Below are 17068 nucleotides of genomic sequence, written 5' to 3'. Positions count from 1 at the left end.
ACCAGTTAAACATAAGCCAATAATGTGACCTTGTGGCAAAGGCAAGCATTCTAATAGGCTGCATTAAACATTCCACTATCACCAGGTCAATGGGGGTGGTCCCTCACCTTATTCAGCACTGGTGAGGCCATAGCTGGAATACAGTGTCCAGTTCCAGGCTCATCAGTGCAAAAAAGACCTCATGGATATACTGGGGAGAGTCCAGTGAAGAGACATGAATACAACTGAGGGACTAAACCATCCATCTCTTCTGTGAGGGAAAAGTGGGGCTTTTTATCTTAGAGAAGTCTTAGGAGGGTCTTATCAGAATCACAGAATCCTCAAGGTTGGAAGAGACCATATAATGATTAAAGCTGATTGTTTTTTCTAAAAGTATTTCTAGATCCTCTAAATCAAAAGAAAAAAATAGCCTTCCATTTTATTGTCTTTAATATCTCATAACTGAAGTACTAAAAATCTATGTCAGATCCTTTACCAGGCCCCACTGTCTTCTCTGCTCATTGTTTGTTTTGACTTTGAAACCTAAAAATTTTAGGGCGAGACCTGTGTGATAATCTGAATGTTATCTATGACCATTATGGTCCTTACACAAATCCATGGGTGAGAAAAGACCATTTTGATTCCTTTGACACATATCACTGAGATAACAGAGAGATGTAGATGATGAGTAGATGATGAATTACTTTCCTACTAAATAAGTGCTCTAAATAGTTTCCTTTCTTGAAATCTAATCCTTTGATCTATATTCCATGCATAAAATTTGAAAATTAAAAATAAGAAAAAATCCCTAAAACCATACCTAAACCTCTTAAAATCCCTAAGTCAAAAGGAGGCATTTGACTCCAACTGAAATCAGATTTCTTTATCCCTTTTAAGGACCAGGACATGTAATATCTTCTAGTATTAAAAACTACTACACTCTTAAATTCACAGATCCTGTCATCTAACCCTTAATATGTTTAAAAACCCTTGAAAGAAAACTGGGACTCTGACTGACTGCTTTGAGCATGAGAAAGCAGTTCCTGAACTGCTTCAGGAACATGAGAAAACAGTAACCTTTCTCACCATCCCTCACACATAGTTCTGATTAGTAACCAAATTTTACTCATATATTATTTACATTTTGTATGCTATGACATCTCTTCTGAAGTATTTGTGAATGTTTTTTTTACTAATTCAAGAATCCAGCTCACATCTATATGAAGCTTGGTCAACTTCTGTTTTGCGGTGACTAGGGAAGATGTCAGCTGGAGCATAGACAAAGGTGTATGAGGCAATGGACATGACAGAGAGATTCTATCTCTCTGGGAACTATAATGAAAAAATGTTGTTTCCTCTAAAATTCTCCAAATCATCTTCTCAGCTAATATCAACCTGTGGGTGACTATCACTAACCATGCCCTTGTGTATATTTTCCCATATCAGCTGACAACAGCTGGCTCCTGGGTACAACTGCACAGTCCATCTGTGAGGTCTATGCTAATAGTTTGGTAACACACAAATGCAATTTTTTTACAGGAATTGCCAATACACATGACTGATTCCTTCACTGGATGGTCTGAGGAATAAAATCAGTCTCACACCTATGAGAGTTATGTATGCATGTTAAAGAATACATAGGGCATTAAACAGAACTTCAAAGTCTGTATGGAGGAAAACAACCAGTGTAATTATCCATCTGTTGATGGAAAGACTTGGAAAGTCTTAAACTGCTGACAGGGCAATTAATGAATAGTTATTTAAGTGTTATTATTATTTCAGGTCTTTATCTTTTCCTCTTCTGTAGGAAGATGTCATTCATATGTCTCTCTTTTTTTTTATTCTCTGGCTAGCATTAGGCAATTTCTTTTTTGTTATCCCAAACTTCACTCTATTAACGTCAGAGGATGGCTTGTTTCAATGGAAATAAACCCTCACCCTTCAAAACAAGAAGACATCATAGGGTGTGATACAAGAACAAGGTTAGAGAATATTACAGTGGCATCAAAGGCTAAGATATTTTGGCAAGAGCACTACCTACCTCTGCTTGTGAAAACAGTGAGTTCAATTAATGTGATTCAGCCAACACCACCATGCAAACACCCAGCTTGCAAAAGGATATTATAATAGATATGGATATCACTGTTTGTTTACTGTTTATATTGTGGCATCACCCAAAATATGCTAGGAGCATAGAGGGGTATATTCTTTGCTCAGAGTGTTTTTGCTTGAGTGACAGATATGGCACAACAATAAAGGGCTAGAGCCACAGGTGGAGGAAACAACAGGATAGGAAGAAAATAATTGCAAAGGGAAGTTCAGGTAATTCTATGACTCTTTGTGCAGACACCTCATTCCCTAGTGTATATGATATTTTTAGGGTTTTTATCATGATGGTTAAAAGCTGAGTTTATCATAACAAAGGCTGTGGTTTAGATGTGAGTCTGAGGGGCTCAGGGTATGCTCAAACCCATACAGTGCAGTGAGAAAGGAGATTACAGAGCAGTACACTAACAAAGACACTTTGATATGAGGTCCAGCTGCAAGGATTTTTGTCAGACAAGGCTGAGTACCCACTTTACTCACAGGGATATGACCTGGCTATAGATCCTTTCAGACTGGCACTTGTTCTCCCCCTCTTTCTTTCCGTAGTTCTACTGTTGCTGTATTTGCCGGCCAGAGCCTTTACAATGCTTTCTAAATTAAGTTCTTCCTTCTTGCCTGTTTCTTTCTGCAAAGTTTAAGCTTAATATTCAAGTCCACTTCACATGTTCAGAGAGACCTATTGTATAAATTTAGGTTACAACATTACTTTTGTTTTCTATTCTTCCCCAAGAGTTTTTGAAGTTATTCTTCCTATGTTGCTAGGGCTTCTAAAATTCCCTGTCTACCTGAACCCTAGCTCTCTAGGTGGGATGGTATTAAAAGCTGAAAAATATGACACTTTCCTTTGGTTCTTCAGACTTAATACATGGGATTTCCTTCTGACAGCCATAGAAGATGAGTAAATATTATTGTTACATTTTCCCAGTGTGAAGCTGAAGGCAAGTGTGGTATCTGGCACACCTGGAACATGTGAGCCTGAATCAGAATTTTGGAATGTCCAATTATAAACTCCTACATAAAACTAAGGCATTTACTTCTGTTCAGTTTTATGACTTCATTCTGAAGTATTTTGTCCTACCTCTCTCCTTTATTTTCATCCAGGTGTCTTCCAAAAGTTTCTATGCTGGCATAGCTATGAGCGAAGGATACCGCAAAGACTTGAGAAAATGTCTTGGAGATTATTTTCTATTTCAGAATCTTTTGGCTGATCCTTATTTCTTAAGAAACACCCTCTGCTGAGATAATATCTTGTTTTAAAAATGAAATGCAATATTAAAAAAACCCAATACAAAATAACACAAATAAGGACTTCTGGTTTTATTAACCTGCATTCAGTTTTTAAGAAATAACATTCAAGTTTGTTTGGTAATTATACTTGTTCTTGTTACTTGTCAAAAAGAAGTAATAAGATATCAAGAGCTAGCGTTTGCTGCTAAATAACTTTGTAAACCCAAGCTTATGGTTAACTTAAGATGATAAACAATCACATATTTTTCATGTTCAAAACTAAATACAAAAATAATTGTTTTTCAGGATGAGTGCTAGGAGAGCAAATCTGTCATTTCTGATCTGATGCTTGTCTACATTACTTTTTTTTTGTTCCCAGCTCTTTGAAAAACTCTCTGAGGAGGCACCATCAGAAGTTTCCTATTTGCTTAGGAATTGATCCAAGTGTAAATTTTCCACTATGTTAGATGTTGATTTCATTAGAGATTCCCTTACAGTATTTTGCTACACATTTGAGCAGAGCAGTAAAGCAAAAACCCTCCAGGAATCATATAATTCAGTGGCTGTTTGTTGTTTCACCTGCAGTATGAAATAGGTTCAATTTTTGTCCATGTATTTTGAATTTTATGAAATTTGATAAATTTAATAGCTGCAGTGGGATGACCTTGACTGGCTGCCAGGTGCCTACCAACCCATTCTTTCACTGCCCTTTCTTAACAGGACAGGGCAGGAAATATGATGAAAAACTTGAGGCTTGAGATAATGACAGGGAAATCACTTACTCATTTCAATCACAGGCAATACAAACTCAGCTTGGGGAAATAATTTAATTTATTGCCAAATAATTGTAACAGACTAGGATCGTGAGAGATAAGGACAAAATTAAAAATACCTGCTCTGTCTCAGCATGGGGTTTCCTCATGGGGTACATGCCTTCAAGACCTGCTCCGGTGTGTATCCTTTCCACAGGTAACAGTCCTACAGGGATGTACTGCTCCAGTGTGCGTCTTCCATTGGATGACAGGTTCTGCCAGAAAAGCTGCCCGTGTCTTGGCTCTTCATCACTGGACCCAGTTCCTGCCATTAGCCTTCTCCTGAGTGAGGTCTCCACAGGTGGTATGTTTCCTCAGGAAACATTCAGCTGTCCTGGTGTGGGGTCCTTCATGGGCTGCAGGTGGATCTCTGCTCCACAGCAGATCCCCATGGGCGGCAGGGGGTCAGCCTGACTCACCACTGTCTGCACCAGTGGCTGCAGGGGAATCTTTGCCCTGGCACCAAGAACATGTCCGCCCTCTCCTTCTGCACTGAGTTCTGTGTCTGCAGGGCTGTTTTGCTCACATTTTCTTATTCCGCTCTCCCAGCTGCTCTTCAGCAATTTCTGCCCTCCTGGGATTCTCTCTGGTTGAGATGATCCCAAGGTGTGTTAAAAAGTCTCTTTTCCCCAACCCAGCTGTCGAAGAAGAAATCAGAAGTCTTAGGCTCATGTTCTCAAGGTTGTTTATTATTTCTTATCTAAAACATTTTCTGTCTGGTCTTCCAAGGTCTGTTCTGAGGCACAGACCTGCAGGTTCTGCAGGTCAGTCTGAGGCACACTCCGCCCGCCCCCGGGCTGGTGTTGTCTTTTATACTACAAACTACGTATTCGATATTTACAGTAATTTTCCAATACCTATCATCTATGTTAGACTGTGACTTTCTACTCTACACCAATCCCAAAGTGCTAGCATCACCAAGAAGATGGAGGCTGGGAAGAAGAAGGGAGAGGAACAGGACAAGGCCCAAATCCCTCCATCTTGTCTCCTAGACCCCCCCATAATAACATTCTTCAAAATTCCACCTTTCACCCTGTGACAACTACTGTTGTGCTACTTAAACTTTTGTGACTTGTAATTCTTCATATAAAGTTGGTAACTCGCTCCATGGGTTAAGATCAAATTCCCAAGTGTCTTTCACTTCCTGCAAGGATCTCCGAGCCTCTGCCAGGATTTTGAGCCATCCAGGGCATCCAGAGAGAGGTCCTGGGCTCTGACACTGCCCTTTCTGGAATATGTTATGGCAAAGGTGCTACCAGTGGGCTCAGCCTTGACCTGGCTTTGGCCACTGGCAAGTCCATCCTGGAGCAGGTTGAAACTGACTCTGTGGGACATGGAGGCAGCTCCTAATGCCCTCTCACTGAAGCCACCGATGCAGTTGCCCCCCCTTTCCAAAACCTTACCATGTAAACCCTGTATAATAATATATATTTACCCTAGTTTTATTAGGTAGAAGAGATTATATAGCTGAAAAGTAATCTTAAAGGAAATCTCTGTATTAATCAAATATTTAAATTGTTAGCAAAGAATTCTGGCCTGTCTTTAGGGCTGATGTGGAAATAGATGCAAGCGTTTTGATTATCCAAAAACATATAGAAGAGACAGCTGAAGAGTTTTGAACTTTGGAAACTTCAGAACATTCCAAATCTAGATTTGTCTAAGGGAATCTCCACTTGGTGAAAGAGTGTTTCTCAACTGCAGTACTTGATTCAAATGTCACAGTCATCCCAGAGACATGCAGGATCCTTGTTTAGGTCATTTGACAGCATTTTACAGTGGTGCTTTGTGAGCCAAATTCCATATATTTTCTTTTGCTTATACTGTATCCTTTCCCTTGACACTGAAAAGGTACAAAATACAGGAATCACAACTTGTTTACTATTATCTGTAGCTTTATAGGAAGGCAAAAGATACAAATTTCAGACATAGTGTTATACTGACCTTAATGTTGTCTATTACATGATTCTGTAGATTTGTGGGTCTATGGATGCATGCATACATATATATGTGTATATACACACATAGAAAAAATAATTCCACTTTTTGTGACTGTGTTTTAAAAATATAACACTCATTATACCTAGATAAAAAAAATCTGTTTAAAAATCCACCCATGTAGCATTTAGTGTTATTTTGTACATTCCATTTTGCAAGGTGACTTTGAAGCAATTTTATTGGGCAGAGATTTTACATTTTAAGTGCATACAGCTCACAATCAGAAGACACATTTTACATTTTTATGTGGGCACAGAATCCCTAATGTAACAGCTAGTATCATTGGTAAATTATTTCTTTATGCTGTATATGCCAAGCTACAGACATATAAATGCAAACTGTGTACACGTTCTGTTAAAAACATTTTCATTACTGAATGTAAATTGCATTATTTGTCCAATGCTCATTCTTCAGCTTTTGTGCAAAGATCAAGCAAATCCAGACTCCTTTTTCAAACTACATCCTTTTAAATTGGACACATTTTAAAGTGCAGCATTTTATACTGAAAATTGCTATTCTAGAAGAAATTATGAAGAAAGCAAAAGGCATTATTTGATTTTATTGTTAAAGAGCTGGCAATAAAGGTAAAGAATCTTGCTGTTGTGAAATGTTTCTGAGTTGTGTTTGTTAAGCTTTACCTGAAAGTAGTTTACACTCGGTGTGACTAACCCTTCTGTGTTTCTGCACTCATGCTTTCAGAACTTTTCAATTTTAACTTGTTTGTGCCATCAGTCTCTGTAGCAGCATAGTGTCCTTTAAACCCATTTTTATAGTGGCCATTAAACTGTGTTGTGCACTTCCATGGAAGTGCATGAGGTACAGTTTCTGAGATGGGATTTGTGAGTGATAGCTTTAGGTTGTTCCCTGATCCAGACAACTCTCATGATATTCAGTGCCATGGAGAGCTTTATGAAGGAACGGGACTGGCTTACCTAACTTTTCAGATGGGAGCAGAAGATTTGCACATGGGAGGTATGTCAGTTACACACCATTTAAAATCCCTTCTTTGAATCATTGTGTTAGTTTGTCACAGCTATTGACAGCTGCTATCTGATCAGTCTGCTAGTGCCAGGAGTATCTTGGCAACAGCACAAAAATAGCTTTCCCCCCTTGTGAGTAAGACCAGTCTTCACTGACAAACTGGAAACATGCTAAAGACAAAATAAACTGATATTTTGGGCCAGACTTACAGCCTTACAGCTGTGATGCAGGCAATTATTCTATTGTCTAAAGAGCTGATAGATGATTCCTCCAGAATGGGAGAAAACAGCCTCAAGGTGCTGTATTTTTCACTGTGCCTTTTTTGTTAGGTAAATCTGTAAGAGGAGGCTGTTACTGTGGGGGAATCCACAGCCAGCAGGGTGAGATTTGAGCTGGCTGCTCATTGTTGGATCCAGATAGGAGAAGGTATCAGCTGAGCCTTGGCTGGCTTTGAAGGTTTTCAAGAAAAAGCTGGGAGTGCTGTAATGGAGGCTGCCAGGGGGAAATATCCGTGGTGGCTTCTCTTCTCTCTCCTTTGGATCTTTCATTTGCAGCTTGTTAGTGTGGGAAATGCCACAAGTATTGCCCCTCCCAGCAAGCATTGAGAGTGCCCAGCCTATCTGAAGCACCTGGAAAGATTGAGCCTTTCCTTATGCACTACACACAGGTAAGGCACACAGCCTGGGAAGTCTAAACCCTATGACGGTCTCTTGCCCGGCCTCCTGTCCCTAAGGAGGCAGGTGTGTGGCATTGCTTGCTTAACCACAAATTTTCCCATGATTTCTTGATCACCTCAATCCTTCTCATCCTCTAGCTGGGTGAATGCCATGTCTGCTGTGATCAGATTATTCTTTGCTGCCATAAACGGATAGTCCCACAAGTGGAACACCTTTGAGGCACACTCCTTATCCAAGCTGGTGAGAGAGATGCTCAAGAACAATGCTTTTGCTGCTCATATGCCTGGGCCACAAATTTGAGACTCACATCTCCAGAAAAAAAGTAATCTTGACTGGACTTGGACAAAATACTGGAAAAGGCCTGGGCTTTCAAGTGTTAAGGCAGCAAGGTATAACTGAAACTCAGAATTTACTGCGTGCAATGAATTTATCTTAAAGCTGTGAACCAATTAAACTTAATTACAATTTGATTTCGTATCATAGTGGTTATGTATTACCTAACCCAAGGGAAAGGCACACCTTTATTTTTCTCATGGGATAAAAAAATTAGGTCTTTGGACTTCTGTGGGAGAGATGAACTACTGTCACACACAATTCCTCTTTCTTTCTGGGGATTAAGAATGTATAAATATAAGAAAATGTTCTCAGAAATATCTACATATAAATCTGCTGTTTTTCAAAATTTACACTCTTTGATAGAACTGTCTTGCTTCAGCCCCGAAACCTCAATTAGGTCTTGCCAGGCATCCTGCAGAGAGCTTGCATGTACATTCATTATGTTTTCTTAACTCTAATCAAATCTGGATGGCAAACCAAAACTAGGCATAACATTTTATTCAGCTTATTTCCCCCTTGTCTCTAATTTTAACTCTAATGTCTGAATAACTTCTGTGCCTGAGAGTCACAAGTGTATTTATTTGACAGTGGAATACTCTCTTTAGAGAGCTATAAAAATGGTATCAACTGATTCATTTAAAATCAGACTGGACAATACTCTCAGAAGTATACTTTAAGAAATTATCTTGCATTTGGAATCACTAAGAATGACTTCCAGATCTTTTCTATATCTGCTTTCTACTATTATTTGATTTCCAATGTTCACTGTCCTAGTTTTTCAGGCACAAGAAATTTATTTCTGTTAAGTAAAATGAAGCATTTCTACCTATTTCTTATTTTTTATTTTTTTCTTCTTAATATGTTTTGTTCACTTTAGGAAAAGAAATCCACATAAAGAGAGTCTATTTATGCGTTCATGTGTTAATTTCTTCACATTTTAAAAAAAAGTGGTTCCTTAATGTGTGATTTTTCATTTTGTTTTGTTTTGCTGAATTTATTCCAAAGCATGCACATTACTATGGGTATTAAATGATTTTGTTCTCTCTTAAGAAAAAAAGCCAGGATGCATATAACAACTTTTCACTAATGGATCCAAAGATTGAGGAAAATTGGGTGCCAAGAAAACTTATTTCCTGACTGATGTTATTAATTCCCAGTACTGTATAGATAAAAAAAATCACTCTGTAAAGAAGAGTGATTCTGTTTGATATATCGTTATTTCTCTTTATATATATATAAGCATATACATAGCAGTGACCTTTCCAAAACTAAGCAGAAAAAACATTTCACACGGTGAGCATAATTCATAAACTGGTGACATTGTAAATATGTCCAGGTTTTAATTTATGTTGGTCTGCATATTATCTGTAATTGCTTCCCCAGAGGGCAAAGTTTATCTCGAATTGAGTTCAAATGTAAAAAAATGAGGAAAAAGTCAACAAGGAAACTCTGACCCTAGGCCTTATTTCTATTCTTGTTGGAGTCAGCAAAAAGAGACCGGAATTAGATCTTTGTGTTCCAAGAACACACATAAAAGTGCAACTGGTGAGTTTGGAAGACCTATGTGGTTTTAATATTCTCACCTTTCTCCCAGAAACTGAATTCAGAAAGTAATGAGAGAACAAACAATTTCCCCCACAAAATGTAACTGTACGAAGAATATTACCAAACTCTTTCAGGTATGTTTTATTCCTAGGCCAAATTGGCACTACTACCTTTGATGTCTAAAAGAACCAGCCACCTTAAGACATGTAGCTGCTGAACATGCTTAGATTAATTTGCTCCTGTGAATTGACGACTGGCTCACTCATACCAAAGCAGCCAGTCCAGCTGAAAACCAGCCAGATGGCAATGCTACCACAGCATAATAAGGTAAGGCCTAGAACTGTGGTCTCAGGACCCAGTTCTGTCCTCTTTATATATATATACACACACACATATATATATATATTATTTATATATACTACATTATGGGTTACTTCCACAGACAGTGTCTCTGTCTCTTCCAGTTGCCAGCATCTCTGGAGGGGAAAAGCCTCCGAAGTTTCTGTGTTCTTGGCAAGCTGATGAGACTCCTGATGGTAAATGTTAGGATTTAGGTTTATGTCTTCCATTAGTTCAGACATTCACCACACGGATAAATTCTTAAGCTGAACTTTCTGTTTGAATATTTATTTGGTGGTTAAGAGTTCTGTGGTGTACATACACAAATACCATGGCATGCAGTGTTATCCTGTTCTCCCTTTGTTCTGCTAATATGTTCCAGGTCTATTTAAAGGCTACAGTAGGTCCAGTGCAGTGCTAAAAGAGAACATGACAGTTCTGTGTCCACTAAACATCCCTAAGAACAAAGTCCATGGTGTGTTTATGTATTTGCAGGACACTTCTTCTCTTCACCAAAATGAAATATGGGCAAAAATGAGATGGTCTATCATCTATCTGCAACAAAAAAATTTTCTCCCCACGATTAGTATGTGAATACCACAATTCAAAGTATCAGCTTTACTACATTGTATCATTATTTACTGTAGTTATGAATGTAATTGAGGGATGAAAATAAAGGGGAAAAAAAGCAGTATAATAACAATATACCATTTAGCTTTTCAGAAAAAAACCAGAGCATCTTTTACTCTCTGTGTGATAAGAAGTGACTTTCAGTACTGAGCTTCATGAATTTTGTCAGGTCACTCACAGACTTATTTCATTTAGGATTTGTTAGTGCAGGTCTGGCCTATTGCACTGCTGTGCTGGAGGCCTAGTATCCCATTTCTAAAATGTCTAAGCTGTTTATTTTAGGACAACAAAATATCAGAATAGCCTGTTAGTTTTGGGGACTTTGGTTTGTTTGTTTTTCCCTTGACTTATGCCTTATATGGAACTGGATTATTTCCAGAAGTAAATAGGACAGTTTTTAAAGAATCAATAAGTAAATAGGATTTTTTTTTTTTCATGTAAGTTCCACTCACAGTAAATTTGAATCATAAACATATATGTTTGCACTTCTGGGTCAGAAGACACCTTGGCTTGCTCACCTGAGGCTGTTATAGAACACTACAAATATTCTCCTTCAGGGTACAAATTCTAGGTATATATCCAAATTTTCCCAAAATACGGGGACTGCATTTTTTTCTGACCTGTTGCCTCTGCATCATAGAGTTGTTAAGTAGAAAAAATTGGGAGAAAATTTCAGGACATGCCTTCAGAAATAGAAAATTTCACTGACACAGATTTGCAGCATTCCCAGATACACATGTTCTTGTAAGAGCAGTAAGATGATGTTGAGCATGACCTGATAAAGCCTATCAGAACTGAGGTACCTCTAGCACCATGCAGAGATCACAGAATTACCCAGAATCAATTAGGTTGGGAAAGACCACTGAAATCATTGAATCCAACCTATAACCGAGCACCACCATCTCTTTTGCCAAGGCTTTCCTTGTATAAGCTAAATCCTTTTACTAAGTTTGCTTCACAAAGATTCTATAACTTTCACATTAACAAATTCTTTTCATGCTGCCGAAAGTTTCATCTGCAATTTGTGGTGAAGGGAACAGACACAGTGAGAGGATGGACCCCTTCTCTTTGCAGCAGCTGGGTGTTGACTTTATGGTGTTCCCATGGTGCATTTTAGTGAAAGGGACGGTGTTCCCTGAAGAGGAAAGGCAGGCAGTCAATATTGAAGCTGGCATGATCCATGAGACAAGAAGCTGTGCAGGTGTAGGAACATAGAAAGCTCTCTGCTGAGCTGTAGCTATGTGAATTCTCTGTAATGGATTTAGGTATTGATCTTGGAGTATTTATTCATCATTGGGTTTTCATTGTGCTGTCAGGTTTCATCTAAATTAACAAGTAAAATTTCTGACTTGCAGTGCTATGATTTTTTCATGTGTAAATATAAAATGCCATGATGACCCTTTTTCCTGCTCAGGCCTTTTTTTGTACCTGGCTTCTTGACATTTCCAGATGAGGATTTGGGAAATTTTATCACTCTTTTTTTTCCTCTTCATTTAAAAAGTATATTAATTCATGCTTAAATCCACAGAAATAAGAGTTCTCTAAATAAATGCTCTGAAGGATCTCTAAGTGTTCTCCCCTGTGGCTGACACATTAACACTCAGAGTCCCATGGGACTATACAGGCTACATGCTAATGCACTGCTTTAGATTTGAGGCCAATTTCTGTCTGGTAGTACATCCTGACAAATCCACAGCCAATAATATAAGGAAACATAAAAGTGGGCCACACAGATTCTGGCCTTTTGAAGTATTACAGAGAAACTGTTTCACGAGTCTCCATGATCACACCATAAAGGAATAGTATACGTTAAGGGCTAGAAACCAGGAAACAAATATGTGAAAATGTTTATTCATGTACAGATTTGGAATGGACAGTCCCTTTCACAGATCACTTATTTCATTTAATGTTTTTCTGTTTGTTAGTTTGCATTTATATTATTATTTTTGTTTTGCTGGTTGATTTGGTATTTTGGGGTTTTTTGTGGCTTTTGAGAAAAGAAAGAAGGAAGATCAAGGAGCTGGGATAGGAGCATAAGAAGAAAATTACACTTTTATTGAATGGAGTGAATACTGATCTTCTTGTGCAGACAGATGGTTTGTAGTATATATTAACTCTCTGTTGATGCTTATGCAATGTTTTGTGTCCCTGTATTTCATGTTGTACTTTAAGGTGCAACAAAGCAAACATCCACTGTCAGATACAACTGTCAAGGCAGAAATAAATGGCCTTTCCTCAGTGACTTAAAAGCCACTGGATGGATCTACAAATGCACTGAGCAAGACATACCTAAGTAGTAACTATCAAAATAATATGATTGCATTAATGTGACCTTCTTCTTATTCAAAATGACATTTTAGATTTCAACGAGTTGAGTTTGTTACGTTCACATAAGTCTCTTTATTTGTAGCTGTTGTCTAGAAAGCAACAGTTCTCTCTCTCCATTTTGTGTTAGAAGGCTGGCACTTAGAATTCTGTGAGAAATTTTCAGAATGTGATGAATCATTCTTAAAAGATTAATTTAATATAGATATAAATTTAATGGTAGCTGCATTTATCTTACATTAATACTTCATCCTCAGAATTCAGTTTTGTTACTTGCAACAGGAAAAATAAAGCTAATGAGAAGTAATCATCAAATATCTGGCATTTCCTTTCTTCTTTCCATTATCATTAACTAGAATTTATATCATGTATGTATGGAGTGCAATCTAATTACTTAAATTGCTCAAGATATGTTCCAGGCTTTTGTGGAAGTTATGTAATGGTTGGTAGTGTTCAGTCTCACTTCTCTCCCCATTTTGTTAAATTTACCAGACTGACGTTAAAAGTACTGAAGCTTGTTGAAAATTATCCTTTACATATATGTGTACTTAGTCTTCAAACTACTAATGACTACAAATAAAGAAAACTTCTGTTCCTTTTGTACTAAAATATTTATCTGTGGGTTCAGAAAAGAGGATAATGTAGTATAAGTATTATATATACCTGTCCACAACATTGTTCATGAATATACAAATATATATGCATACTTACAAGATCTAGCTCCTGCCTACATAATTCTAGTTTCTTGTACAGGGATGAGATTGAAGTCAATAAGATTGCAAACACAGAGAAGATCAATTTTCCTTAGGTCCAGAAGATGCCTCAGTGTACTGTTAAGCTACAGTTGTAGCCATGACTAAAGTTCCCTTCCAAAGTAATTATTGGTATTACTGGCTGAGAGATACTGTATGCATATTGAAATATTTTTTTAGTGGAGAAATGGAAGCTTTCAATCCCAAAGGAAGCCAATATGGAGGAATACTTGCAAACTATCTTAGGGTACTAAGACAAAGACTGTAACAGAGCAGTGGTTACCAAATACTATATTAAATTTGTGAGGAAAAAAAAGTGTTTAGGTCATATGTAGGTCTCAAGTGAGCAAACTGCTATCAAATATTGGAGAGAATATTACTAATTTTGTTTTATTGAGATTAAAATGCATCACAGCTAACTCATGTTATATGGAACTTTCCCCTACTAGAAACATCATGCTCTTTGTAAGTATTCTGCTGAAAAGATGTTTTACCCTGCCATGAAGTACCTCATCACAACATTGCTTCTTATGTATGCTATATAAGACTGTAAGCAAACACAGATTCCAGAAAAAGATCTAGGCTTTGACATTTGCATAACACAAAAATATACTGCCTTGGCACATTGAGAAGTTAGCAGAAACTGATGAAATTTGAATTCACTTTGCACACTTTTATAAACAGTAGTTATTTAAATCCTTTAAGACATTCAACTGGATCTGTCCTTCATGAGTCCATACCTCTTAAATGTAAGAATAATCCTTTGGGCTAAACTCACAAAAGGATTTTGATATTAGAATGACTAATACTTAGAAATCCTGCTACCTACTGGAATTATACCTTGCTCCATACTCACTGTATGTTACAATTCAAACTCCTGAGAACCCAAATTAAAAAATCCATAGTGAAATATGAAGCAACCTAGGGTAGCTGATAGGAAATTCAGAAGACCTGAGTTACAGCTGGGTGCCATTTCATACATGTATAGATGTGTCTTTGCATATTTCAATGTGGACTTCTTTTTTTGTGAAAGAAAATGGAGACATTGATGGTATCCCTTTGACTCTCTAGCCCTTCAGCAATCCTGAGATTCAGGATGAAAGGTATTCATGTTGAAATTTTTATTCCTTTGCCTGAATGAGGATTTCTATCTAAGTATCTAATTTGACAGATGCTTTAACCTCTTTAAGCTAATGTCTATACAGAGAAGGTCTCTTTCACACTCTTCTGCTAAAAGCGTATGCTTTGCAGAAAATAAATCAAATATTAATTGGAGCAATGCCCAGATGCTGTCTGGAAAAGAAAATAACTACAAGGCTATAAACTCATTCTCCCATTTGCACTGTATATTTAAATAACTTACTGAAATAAAACAGAAAACATAACAAAAACAATCCACTTTTTCTGTGAAGTAGGATTACTAGCCTCAAATGCTTATGGTAGTGCAGGTGGTAGCATAAGCTGGACAAATTCTCTCACACTGGAAGCTAGACTCACATCATTGCTGCTATGAATCTATAACAACTACAGATGACAATGCCAAAGCGTGGGCAATGGTAATTCTTTACATGTCAGTTTCATGCACTTTCAAATATTTTGCCTGCTGTCACTACCCATTCCAAGCCTGTCATGTCTAAGCTGAATCCTGCATGATCTCAAGTTTTTTACCTGAACACTCTTTGTGATATGTAGGTTTCTCTGCTTCAGATACTCATGAATGTAGTTCTCACTGAGCAACCGGAGTGTTGAAAGAAGAACTGTCTGCCTAGGAAGGCATACAAATACTTTGAAAACACTCTTGGACATGTGTTACTTTTCAGGCTTTTCAACTGACTCTCAATTTCAATAGCAAGGAACCATCAGAGTAAGGCAAGAGTCAGGCCTGTCTGAACAGAACAACACTCCCCTTCACAGAGGGGTGTGTCCTGGTCTGGGCTTGTGTGTCCCTTTTCTGCAAGACATGGACTTTGCTCCACCACTGACTGCTTATTCCATTCACTTTTGTTAATGACAGGCTGACCCAGCATCTGGGGTAATCCCTTGACAGGCTTGGATATGGTAATGGCAGAGGACTAAATGAGCACTCTAATCTTAATTCACCACAAGGTGCACAGAAATGAGTCAAGGAGGCCAGTGAGGGTCTGGCCATGCAGTTGTCCAGCCAATTCAACCAAAACACAAGTCATTGTTCAATTGAATATAAACTAAATACTTATTTGTGTAGAGAGTTTAAAACCAAAGGTAGTGGGATTAGGGTTTGAATAAAAAGAAGTGGAATATTTTTATAAAAAGTACTTAAACATTCTTGTATCTGATAATAAGTACTGCCATAAAAGATTGAGTGGTTTTTTTTCTGCAAATATCTTGCTGTGGGTGAGAAATTTCAGATATTTCAGATCTTTTTCTTCAAAGGTTTAAAAGGATCAGTAAATAGAAGCAGAGCTGTAATGAATCTCTCTTTTCCACGTTAACTGTCAATAGGCCAGTGCCACATTAACTCATCAGAGGATAACTGAGTCTCAGTGTGTCTGCATGGCTGGGGGTAGTTTATCCTTCTGGGGTCATTCCTGCACCATGAAAAGAGGAAATTAAATGCAATAGCTAAAATCATCATAATAGAATAAGGGAATTAACAGTGGGACATAAACTAATAATAAGGAAATTCACAGGCCAGCTGGCCTCCAAGACACAATAGGGGCACAATAAGGAAGTGGTTCAGGAGGCATCCTGTTGGGCACAGATATTGGAAGTCAGCTTCAATTGCAAATTTCCTTGTTTGTATTAGCTCAAGTTGAAATTGAACTCTTCTTTGGAATTGTGTCTACTTTTTTTCTCAGTGAATTTCCTTGTTTTTATGAAAACTTAAAAGGAAGATTATGTTCTTACACTCATGAAAAAAAACCCAAGTAGATTTAATAATCAGTAATTCTACATTTTATTACACTGCAGCTTGGGGTACTGTAAACATATACTGATTTGTAGATCCACTCTGCCTATGTCAATACACCACGTGTTTATTAAGAATTTTAATGTTTTAATTTTTAATTTTAATGACTGTCATCTCACACCATAGGATCATTTTACAATACGATGTGTCTATCTGTGTCCTTTGAAGGAAAAAAAAAATACTCTTATTTATATTTAGGAGAAAACACGCTACAGAGCAGTTAATAAATTTGCACAAAACCGCATTGAAATTCTAAATAAATTACAACATATTTTCTTTAGGTTAGGGTACTTATTTAATCACTGAAGATTTTATTTACTTGCAATCTCTCCATTAAAGACAGAAATGCATTCTATTTGATTTTTTAAATCTAGTCTAAACTCTATTTTGCCTGTATGCAATAAAAGAAATTTGTGT

Source organism: Passer montanus, unplaced genomic scaffold (assembly GCF_014805655.1).
Source record: "Passer montanus isolate IOZ18808 unplaced genomic scaffold, ASM1480565v1 scaffold56, whole genome shotgun sequence".
Lineage (NCBI taxonomy): Eukaryota > Metazoa > Chordata > Aves > Passeriformes > Passeridae > Passer > Passer montanus.
The sequence above is the reverse complement of the archived record's forward strand: the minus strand, read 5'-3'. Positions refer to the sequence as shown.